General features: G+C 44.6%; 1 long non-coding RNA gene across 1 annotated transcript in view; it reads left to right on the top strand.

Annotated features, from left to right (window-relative positions):
* The first annotated feature begins 2,810 nt into the window (after positions 1-2,810).
* LOC122559201 overlaps positions 2,811-11,931 on the top strand; it is a 17,411-nt gene continuing 8,290 nt past the window's right edge. The window contains exon 1 of the long non-coding RNA XR_006314361.1: positions 2,811-3,094. This is a non-coding gene — a long non-coding RNA (uncharacterized LOC122559201). The remainder of the gene's footprint in view (positions 3,095-11,931) is intronic.

Here is an 11,931-nt window from a genome sequence, read left to right as displayed (position 1 = left end):
GGACTGTGGGAGGAAACCGGAGCACCCGGAGGAAACCCACGCAGACACGGGGAGAATGTGCAAACTCCACACAGTCAGTCGCCTGAGTCGGGAATTGAACCCGGGTCTCTGGCGCTGTGAGGCAGCAGTGCTAACCACTGTGCCACCATGCCGCCCAGGTGTGGGCGCAAGTTTTGCATTTCTTGCAGTTCCTGGGGAAGGTGCCGGGAGTGGAGGTTGGGTTGGTGGGGGGTGTGGACCTGATGAGGGAGTCACGGAGGGAGTGGAGGGAGTGGAATCTAGAGGCTGTTTAGAAAAGCTTAAAGTTTTGTTAGTGTTGCAAATTGCCATTTTTACCGAAGCTGTTATTAGGACATTGATGCTTGACGTACACAAGAAGTAGTACCTAAGGCTTCTCACTAGATGGCTCCACTTCGTTTGGCAGCTCACCACCCTCTGTGTGAAAAACTTGCCCATTAGGTCCCTTTTAAATCTTTCTCCTCTCACCTTAAACCTATGACTTCTATGGACTCTCCTATTCTGGGGAAAAATACCTTAGCTATTCACCTTATCCATGCCCCAGTGTTCGGTAAGACATTTGTTCTTTTGGTTTTCTTTATGTTTTTTGTTGTATTTGGTTTCTTTTCCTTTAGTTTGGTGCTGTGCTCAGCTGACATACAGCTACCCCCAACACTGCTGCAGATGCAGCCTGGGTCTGCTCCCACTGCAAAAAATCCAGGAGATTGTAGAGGGGGTCATTATGGTCTATTGCCTGCCCCTCTTCCGTGGTTACGTCCGAGTCCAGGTGTCTCTGGACAAGGAGCACGCAGTGTCTATCAACTCCCTCGAGCTGTTCAGGGAGAGGTGGGCACCGTAAAGAGTGGAGTGTTTTATTTCCCCCTCCAACTCTATGTTGATTTAATCCCTGCCCTCCCCTTTACTTTTTTGATCACGCCTTTTAATGAGAAGGGCACTGCTTACCACTGGCCACTTGGGTGTTTCCTTTCTTCCGGGTGATGGAAATTGAATAAAGATTTGTGCGTCTGTTGTCTTTCACTGTGTCACATACCTACACACACACACACACACACAATATGGGTACTGGGGAGAATATAAGGACTACTTCTGTTAGGCAGTAGTGTAGGGAAGAAAAAGGAAAAAAAGAAAGAAGAAAAAAATATATAATTAGGAGATTTAGTGTCTCCTCAGTTCAGGGGATTGACTCTGTGCTAGCTGGGCCACAGTCAGTGTATTCCTAAAAAAAACAGGAGATAAGGGCACTGCTTGACACTGGCCACTCGGCTGTTTCCTTTTTTCCTTGTGGTGGAATTATGAAATAAAAAAAAGAAAACCAGGAGATTGTGGAAGGGATCATTATGGCTAATTGCTGGTCCCCCCTTCCATGGTTACGTTCAAGCCCGGGTGTCCCTGAAGAAAGAGCATGCAGTGTCTGCCAACTCCCTTGAGCTGTTCAGGGAGTGGTGTTTTATTTCCTCCTCCAACTCTATTTTGATTTAATCCCTGCCCTCCCCTTCACTTTTTTGACCACACAGCATTGTCCCTTGATGAGAAGGGTACTGCTTGTCACTGGCCAGTTGGATGTTTCCTTTCTTCTTAGTGGTGGAAAGTGAATAAAGTTTTGTACACCTGTTGTCTTTCACTGTGTCTGACACCTGCATACACACATTACGACAATGTTGATTTTGTGGCAGGGCTTGGCCTTTGCACTCTGGTTTTCTTTCATTTTTGTATGTGTTTTCACTTTTTTGTCTGGTGTTTGGGCTAAGCCCCTGTGAGAAAACACACCTTTCCAGATGAGTTGTTGCAGTGACTAGGCCTCTGTAAAGACTGAACACCTGTATGAGTGCTGAGAGGTAAGTATTTGCTGCATCCTGGACTCTGCCTTAGGGAGTGCACCAAATCCCTGTGAGTTAACTGTACCTTTACAATATACTGTGTCCTTGAGAGTGGGCCTGGTTCTCTATGGAGATTGAACACGGCCACAAAGTCAAATTGTCCTTTTCTCAAAGGAAAAGAGTAACACAGGCTGTAACCAGCCAGTAAACAACAGTTCCCTAATGAGAATTGAGTTACACCTGAAACACATTGACTGTGTAGACCAGGCAGTTTAAAAATCAGTCCTTGATAAAAAAAGGAATACCAGTTAACAAAACTGGCTAAATAATACAGCCAGTTCAGGGTTTAGGAATGTGGGGTGTGCATTTACTGCCTTCAGGAGTGGACTCTACCCTTGGTTGTGGACTATTTCTGGCAATGGATTCTGCAGTTGAGAGTGGACTATTTCTGACAATGCACTTGGTATACTGGGAATGGACTCCACATTTTGAAGAGAACTTTTTATAGTAATGGTTGTTGGGGTGGGTCTGTATTCTATGCACTGTTTCTTATTTAATTGGACTGTCTTGTATGTATTTGTTACTGCTATTTTTGTGATGACTGAAAGTAGGATTTGTTTGTCCTCATTTCCCTGAAAACTAGAACAATGGAGGTTAGGGTCTGGCTTTGCTGTTCCTCTCCCTTGTAAATTGCTGTCTCTCTGTATACTGCTGTTAATGGTAATTGTTTGTAAACTGAACTGTTTAATAAAATTTTTAAAAACAATTTCAAATCTCCTCTGAGAGAACTAACTCTGTGCTGGCTGGGCCACAGTCAGTGTGTTACTACTGCTGTTGGTTTGCTTCTATTTGGGAGAATATGATCCCAAACTGACTGGTTAACAAAACCAGTTTTGTTAACTGGTATTCCTCTTTTATTGAGGACTGCTAAACTGCCTGATTTACAGTCAATCAATGTGTTTCAGGTGTAATTCAGCCCTTGTTAAGGAACCATTGTTTTACTGGTTGGGAACAGCCTGTATTTATTCTTTGTCCTTTTCTCAAAGCAAAAGATAAATGTTGATTTTATGGCTGGGCTTCGCCCTTGCACTCTGGTTTTCTTTGTTTTTTATGTGTTTTCATGTTTTTTTTTCTGGTGGTTGAACTGAGCCCTTGTGAGAAAATACATTTTTTCAGATGAGCTGCTCCTGTTGGTAGGCCTGGCCTTGGTTGGTGGACTAGGCCTCTGTTAAAAACTGAACATCTGTGTGTGCTGGGAGGTGAGCATTTGCTGTGTCCTGTGAGTGGGCCTTTTACAATGTACTGTGTTCCTGTGAGTGGGCCTGGTTCTGTGTGGATAAACCAAACCTCTATGGAAACTGTGTTTGCTGCCTTCAGGAGTGGACTCTGGATATTGGAGTGGTCTCTGCCTTTGGTTGAGGACTTACGCATTTTGAAGAGAACTGTTTATGGTAATGGACTCGGTGTACCAGAAAGGACTCTGTTTGTTGGTAACTGACTGTCTTGCTGCTTATTGGGTTTATAACCTGTACTGTCTTGTATCCCCTATGAGCTGGGAGGCTCTTGGGTTGTCTAAAAGCTGTCACCGCGAGAGCCAGAGGGAGGGAAGGCCGTCCTGTGCACTGGAAGGTGGACAGGCTGTCCTGAAAGCCAGAAAGTGGGTAGACCACCCTGATTCCAGTCCCCCTGAGAGCCGGAGAGTGGTAGGCCGTTCTGAGCGCTGTCGTCCCAAAAAGGGGTGATCAGGACGGGCTGTCCTAAAATTGGCCAGAAGGTGTGTCAGAGCGGCCAAGGACTGGAAGGCCTCTGGGCTGCCCTGTGCTCAGTCATCCCAGAAAATGGAATAGGCTGTTCTAGAGTTGGCTGGATGGTGTGTCAGGGCCACCCACAAGCTGGGTGGTGTCAGGGTGAGTGAGAGTCAGATGGCATGTAAGGGCAGACAGAGCCAGAGGGCAGGTAGGCTATCCTCAGTGTTGTCACCCCGAGCAGGTACCAGGGCGGCCTGTCCTAGAGGTGGCCAGAAGATGTCAGAGTGGTCCAAGAACTAGAAGGGGTGTAGAAGCGGGCTGCCTTTGAGTGGCCTGAAGGTGGGAGGGACGGGTGGCTTGCTGGGGTGGGTGTGTGTGTGTGTGTGTGTCTGTATTCTATGCACTGTTTCTTATCTAATTGGACATGTCTAATATGTATTTGTTACTGTTTTGTGATGACTGAAAGTGGGATTTGAGGTTTGTCCTCATCTCCCTGAAAACTGTTCGAAATCTAGGGTTTGGGGCTTGGCTTTGCCACTCTTCTCCCTTGCAAATTGCTGTTTCTCTGTATACAGCTGTTAATGTTAACTGCCTTGTTTATTAAAATAATAAGAAATATAACCAGGTCAGCAAGGCAGCTGAAGACCGAAAGGCTGACTGTCCTGCAGGAAAGCTAGCCAAGGATGGTCTGATCAATATGCAGTGTGGACTGGTGTCAGGAGGTGTGTAGGATATGTGGGAACTGGAGGGTGTCAGGGCGAGTTGAGTTATGTACTCAATGTTTTTCATTGTTGAATGCTATTTTTGGCTATGTCGTGTTTTGTAGACGTTTTTCCTTTGTGCCTAGGTGCAGATGATGTGTAAAGTGTTTGCAATTGTATATTGTGGGCTTTTGCTTGCTGTAAACTTCACCCTTAGGGCCTGAAATTGACTCTTCTCTAGATTTCTGTCATTGTGGTACCTTTTAAAAGGACAATGATTTGTGTGAAAATTCTATATGTTTTATGTAGTGTTTGTTTTTGAGCCTTCAAGCACTTTATGGTTGTGTCCCTATTTCTCTTGTGTATTGTTACTATTGTATTTTGTATAACTATGAATTTAAAATACAAGTGGGTGAGAGTTTGCCTGAGGTTCGTGAGCTGGCTGGCCACCACCTGTGGTGTGGTGGGGGCTTTTTTTTCTTTTAATGGAGCTGTATATTTTTATCAAAAGAAATATACAACCAGGAGATTAGAATCTCCTCGGTTTGGGGACTGACTCCAAGTTGGCTGGCCACAGCCAGGGTACTGTGCAGTTATTTCAATGGAGAAATCAGTATGTGCCTGAAGAACACTTGCTTGCAATAGTCATCTTTTGAGTTGGGGTAAGTATTTCTGGCATCATGCCTATTTTTGGAAAGCTTGACTTATTTGACCCTGCCTTTGAAGATTGAGCCCAGTATGCAGAAAGAATCTGATATTTTCTGGGCAAATCACATTGGGGCAATGAGTAATCCTTCTGACTGCTGCAGGTCCGCAAGCATTCTCTGTTATAAGGGACTTAACCTCCCCAAAGGCACCAGATACACGAAAACCTTCCAAAAGTTGACTGAGTTGGTTATAGAATAGTACGACCCAAGCCGTCTGTAATTGAGATGCTATCTGTTTTATTCAGCTGTTAGAGAACCAGGGGAATCCGTATTGGGATTTTTCTCATGGTTGAGATGACTGGCAGAAGCATATGATTTGAGTTAACCCTGATTTGAGATGCTGAGAGACTGCTTGATATGTGGGATTAATATAACCATGCAGAAGCACCAACTACTGAACTGAACTTCAAGCAGGCACTACAACTAGCGTTGTCATTAGAAAATGTGGTAAGTGGAGCTTTGGAGTTACAGGGCATCCTAATGGAAGTGGACTCCTGCACCTTGCCAACTGAGCTAGTGTAGGCAATTGCAGACCCTCACACAAGGCATATCCTGAGCATAGGGACCCTAGGCCATCCCACAGCAGAACACCACAACAAAGCTGAGCCTTGGCCAGGTGGCTAAAAGTTCTTCAGGATCTGGACAAGTAGGACAGTAGTGGGAAGCTGTGCATGGAGTCCTAGGAGATAGGAGAGGTGCTAAATGAATATCTTTTGTCAGTATTCACCATGGAAAAAGACAATATTGTCAGAGTATATGGAGATACAAACAGGATTGTGGTTCATAAGGAGGGCATGTTAGCAATTCTGGAAAGTGTGAAAATAGATAAGTCTCTTGGGCTGGATGGGATTTATCCTAGGATTCTCTGGGAAGTTAGACAAGGGATTACAGAACCTTTTGGCTTTGGTCTTTGTCTTCGTTGTCTATATAAATGGTGCCAGAAAACAGGAGGATAGCAAATGTTGTCCCCTGTTCGAGGAGGGGAGTAGAGACAACCCTAGTAATCATAGACCAGTGAGCCTGCCTTCTGTTGTGGGTAAAGTATTAGAAAACTTTATAAGAGGATTTATGATCATTTAGAAAGGAATAATTTGATTAGGGATCATCAACACGATTTTGTTAAGGATAGGTCAAGCCTCACAAACCTTTTGAGTTCTTTGAAGGTGAGCAAACAGGTGGATGAGAGTAAAGCTGTTTGATTAGTGTATATGGATTTCAGTAAAGCGTTTGATAAGGTTCCCCATGTAGGCTACTGCAGAAAATACAGGGGCATGGGATTGAGGGTGATTTAGTGGTTTGGATCAGAAATTGGCTAGCTGAAAGAAGACAGGTTGGAGGTTGATGGGAAATGTTCAACCTTGTGTTCAGTTACTAGTGGTGTATCGCAAGGATCTGTTTTGGGGCCACTGCTGTGGTCATTTATGAAAATGACCTGGATGAGGGCGTAGAAGGATGGGTTAGTAAATTTGCAGATGACACTAAGGTCGATGGAATTGTGGATAGTACTGAAGGATGCTGTAGGTTACAGAGGGACATGGATAAATTGCAGAGCTGGGCTGAGCAGTATCAAATGGAGTTTAATGTGGAGAAGTGAGGTGATTTACTTTGGAAGGAGTAACAGGAATGCAAGTACTGAGCTATTGATAAGATTCTTGGCAGTTTGAATGAACAGAGAGATCCGTCACCATGTGCATAGATCTCTGAATGTTGCCGCCCAGGTTGTACACAGCCTTCTTAACAACTCTATCAATGTTAACACACTAAGTAAGTATAGTGTGTTGGTTTTATTTGTAGAGGGATTGAGTTTCAGTCATGAGGTAATGTTGCAGCTGTCCAAAACACTCTGGTGCGGCTGCACTTGGTGTATTGTGTACAGTTCTGGTCACCGCATTATAGGAAGGACATGGAAGCATTGGGAAAGGTGCAGAGGAGATTTACCAGGATGTTACCTGGGATGGAGGGAAGGTCTTATGAGAAAAGGTTGGAGGATTTGAGGCTATTTTCATTAGAGAAGGTTGAGAGGTGACTTAGAGACATACAAGATGGTCAGAGGTTTAGATAGGGTGAACAGTGAGACCCTTTTTCATCGGATGGTGATGGCCAGCATTAGGGGACATAGCTTTAAATTGAGGGGTGATAGATATAGGGCAGATGTCAGAGGTAGGTTCTTTAGTCAGTAGTATGAGTGGAATACCATGCCTGCAACAGTAGTTGACTTGCCAACTTTACAGGCATTTAAATAGTCATTCCATAAACATATGGATGATAATGGAATAGTATATGTTAGATGGGCTTCAGATGTGTTTCACAGGTCAGCGCAATATTGAGGACCAAACGGCCTGTACTGCGCTGTAATATTCTATTCTATGGGACAGCAAGCCATTGTAGTTACTGCAGACTTGAGACAGCAAAGGAGTCCTACAAGGTCTGATTTGAGTAAGAAAACTTGTAGGCTCATATCCAAGAGAGTGCACACCCTGGAAAGACCCCTACAAGTGGGATGGAACAACTAAATTGCTTAGCGACATCCAAATCTGGACCAATTAAAATTAATGTTGGTTAATGGTCACCCAGTTCCCATGGAGGCTGATACCAGTGCAGCTATATCTTTCGTTGCAGAATCTGTCTTTAACAAGATTCACTCTGGTCTCCAACACTTAGGTTTGTGCAAGACCTCAGCCACACTGGGATCATACCCTTAATCTGGAACAGTTCCCAGTGTATGATTTCAGTTCCGGTCGCCTACGAGAAGCAGTTGATGCAGTTACCACTGATGGTTGTAAAAGGCTCTGGCCCAAGCCTATTGGGATAAAATTGGTTGAGAAAGATTCACTCCGATTGGCTCAACATTTTGCAATTAGAAAATGGCTGCCTCAGTGAAGTCCAAGTGAAATATCCAGGTGTTTTTCAGGAAGGGGTTGAGACTATTAAAGGGGCTAAAGCCCCTTTACATGTTGACCAGGAAGCAATTCCATGATTTTGCAAGGCCAACTTGATGCCATTTGTCTTGCATTAAAAAGTAGAGATGGGTGGCATGGTGGCACAGTGGTTAGCATTGCTGCCTCACAGTGCCAAAGACCCAGGTTCAATTCCCACCTCAGGCACCTCAGACTGACTGTGTGGAGTTTTCACATTCTCCCTGTGTCTGTGGGTTTCCTCCCACAGTTGAAAAATGTGCAGGTTAGGTGAATTGGCCATGCTAAATTGCCTGTAGTGTTAGGTGAAGGGGTAAGTGCAGGGGAATGGGTCTGGGTGGGTTGCGCTTTGGCGGGTCGGTGTGGACTTGTTGGGCCGAAGGGCCTGTTTCCACATTGTAAGTAATGTAGAGAATGAAAGAACCATCAAACCAATGCAGTTTGTGGAATGGGCAACACTGGTCATACTGATTGTGAAGCCTAATGGCAGAGTTCCCCTTTTGTGGGGATTTTAAGCAAATGGTAAACAGCTTCTCACAGCTGGATAAATACATGATCCCTCACATGGAGGACTTGTATGCAAAATTGGTGGGGTGGCTACCTTTATAAAATTGGACGGAAGTCATGGCTACCTGCAATTGCAACTGGATGAGGAGTGCCAAAAGTACACAACAATTAACACCCATAACCAATATACAAGACTGCCATTTGGGGTGTTATTAGTGTGTACACTTTTCCAGCATTCCACGGAGAACATTTTTACAAGGACTATCCATTTATCCAGATGACAAATTTATATCAGAGATGACCAGTAAGGACAATGTGGAGAACTTTGATATCGTGCTTCAGTTTCTCCCAGGCAAGCATATGCCTTAGAATGATAAAATGTGTTCCAAGTGACCTACTTAGGTTACAGAATTGACAAAACTGGGTTACACCCATTGGAGGATAAAGTGAGGGCCATCAAATGAGCCCTGACTCCCACGTCTATACTGGACCCTAGGTCTTTCCTTGGGTTAGTGAATGCGTATGGAAAATTCAAATGTAACCTGGCCTCCATCTTGGTGCCCTCACACCTGCTATTAAAAAAAGGATCAGCCTTTGAAATGTTTGTGTAGCCAAGAAGCAGCCTTTAGGGAAATGAAAAAGCAGCTATTGTCATCTAAGGTGTTGGCCCATTACAATTCGAAGCAAAGTAGTGCTGATATGTGATGCCTCCCCGCAGGGTTATTGGCTGACTGATGGCACACCCAACACCATATGCTTCCTTGACTTTGGCTGACACTTAACACACACATGCCCAGATAGACAAGGAAGGTTTGGCAGTCATCTTTGGTGTAAGTTCGACCAATACTTTTAAAGACAGGAATTTGTCATAGTAACAGATTACAAATCCCTGTTGCGGCCACTGAAGGAAGACCAGACAGTGCTGTTAAAGCTTCCAGTGGGCCCTTATTCTCAGCATGTACAAGTTAGAACATCATCCAGGCAGCCCAAGTGGCTAACGTAGTTGCCTTGAGCTACCTTCCACTGGCAACTTTTTAATTTCCTGGACATCCTTCTGGTCACTGCTGACAATATCCCACTGTAGACACAAAAATATCCTGTCCTAGCAAAGCTAACAGCTGATGGTAATGGGGGAAACAGAAGGGCCATCGGAATCCGGATTGAAACTTTTCTACACCCTTAGACCAGATCACCGTAAAGAATTGCATCTTGCTGTAGAGAGCAAGGGTGATTGTCCAGAGTAAAGGTCACCACCAGGTGCTTGCTGAATTCCTCCAGGATCATCCAGAGGTTTCCAAGATGAAGATGCTACCAAGAAGCAGTCTGATGGCCAGGGTTCGATGTTAACATAGTTGCATTGGTGGGGCATTGCCCAGAATGCTAACAACAAACATTGTTCCAATAGCTCCCCCACATTCATAGGAATGCCCAGGTAAACCTGGACTCAGTTACATAGACTGTGCCGGTCTTTCCTTTGGCTCAATGTTTCTGGTCATTGTAGACACCCATTCAAAATGGTTGGATGTGAATGAAGTCCATATGGCAAACTCAGGGATAATATTCGAGAAGCTAAGATCATTGTTTGCGATAAAAGGACTCCTGAAAGTATTGGTCACAGACAACGGGACGTTTTACCAGCAGGGAACTCAAACATATCCTAAAAGTCAAATGGCATCCGGCACAACGTGGTGCCACTGTTTAAGAAAGGTGGTAAGGGCAAGCCAAGGAACTATAGATCTGTGAGCCTGACCTCTGGTGGGCAAGTTGTTGGAGGGAATCCTGATGGAGAGGACGTACATGTATTTGGAAAGGCAAGGACTGATTAGGGATAGTCAACGTGGTTTTGTTTGGGAAATGATGTCTCAAACTTGATTGAGTTTTTGAAGAAGTAACAGAGGCTTGATGAGGGCAGAGTGGTAGATGTGATCTATTTGGACTTCAGTAAGGTGCTCGACAAGGTTCTCCACGGGAAACTGGTTAGCAAGGTTAGATCTCACGGAATACAGGGAGAACTAGCCACTTGGATACAGAACTGGCTCAAAAGTAGAAGACAGAGGGTGGTGGTGGAGGGTTTTTTCAGACTGGAAGCCTGTGACCAGTGGAGTGCCACAAGGATCGGTGTTGGGTCCTCTACTTTTTGTCATTTACGTAAATGAGTTGGATGTGAGCATCAGAGGTATAGTTAGTAGCTTTGCAGTTGACACCAAAATTGAGATGTAGTTGTCAGTGAAGAAGGTTACCTCCGATAACAACAGGATTTTGATCAGAGGAGCCAATGGACTGAAGAGTGGTAGATGGAGATTAATTTAGATAAATGCGAGGTGCTGCATTTTGGGAAAGCAAATCTTAGTTGGACTTATACACTTAATAGTAAGGTCTTCGGGAGTGTTGCTGAACAAAGAGATCTTGGAGTGTAGGTTCATAACTCCTTAAGTGAAGTCATGGTTAGATAGGATAGTGAAGAAGGCGTTTGGTATGCTTGCTTTTATTGGTGAGTATTGAGTACAGGAGTTGGAAGGTCATGTTGCAGCTGTACAGGACGTTAGTTAGGCCACTGTTGGAATATTGTGCAATTCTGGTCTCCTTCCTATCGGATATTGTGAAACCTGTTAATCTTTTCTGAACCCTTTCAAGAATGTTGCCAGGTTTGGAGGATTTGAACTATAGAGAGAGGCTGACCAGAACTACAGGGTATGGGTTTAGCGTGAGAGGGAAAAGTTTCCACGCAGAGGGTGGTAAGTGTATGGAATGAGCTGCCAGAGGAAGTGGTGGAGGCTGGTACAATTGCAACATTTAAAAAGCATCTGGATGGGTATATGAATAGGAAGGGTTTGGAGGCATATGGGCTGGGTTCTGGCAGGTGGGACTAGATAGGGTTGGGATATCTGGTCGACATGGACAAGTTGGACCAAACGGTCTGTTTCCATGCTGTACATCTGACTCTCTGACAACTCCCTGCCATTCGTTGTCTATTGCTGTTGTTGAAAGAGTGGTCGAAATGTTGAGGACTGGCTTAAAGAAGTAGTCTAGAGCATTACAAGCTAGTGAGGGCAGGAATAGGAGGATAGAGCAGATGAATGTATGGGAGAAGGATTCACATTTTTGGATCTTGGAATCTCTCTTTTTGGGGTAGAAGTGACCTGTACAAGGACGATTTACACCTAAATTGGAAGGGGACTAATATACTGGCGGGGAGATTTGCTAGAGCTGCTCAGGAGGATTTAAACTAGTAAAGGGAGGGACCCAGGGAGAGAGAGGAAAGAGATCAATCTGAGACCAGAACAGTTAAGAACAGAAGTGAGTCAACCAGGTAGGGACAAGGTAGGACTAATAAATTAAACTGCTTGTATTTCAATGCAAGGGGCCTAACTGGGAAGGCAAATGAACTCAGGGCATAATTAGGAACATGGGACTGGGATATCATAGCAATTACAGAAACATGGCTCAGGGATGGACAGGACAGTCAGCTTAACGTTCCAGGATAGAAAGGGAGGCAAGAGAGGAGGGGGAGTGGCGTT

Source organism: Chiloscyllium plagiosum, chromosome 18 (assembly GCF_004010195.1).
Source record: "Chiloscyllium plagiosum isolate BGI_BamShark_2017 chromosome 18, ASM401019v2, whole genome shotgun sequence".
Lineage (NCBI taxonomy): Eukaryota > Metazoa > Chordata > Chondrichthyes > Orectolobiformes > Hemiscylliidae > Chiloscyllium > Chiloscyllium plagiosum.
The sequence above is the reverse complement of the archived record's forward strand: the minus strand, read 5'-3'. Positions and strand labels throughout refer to the sequence as shown.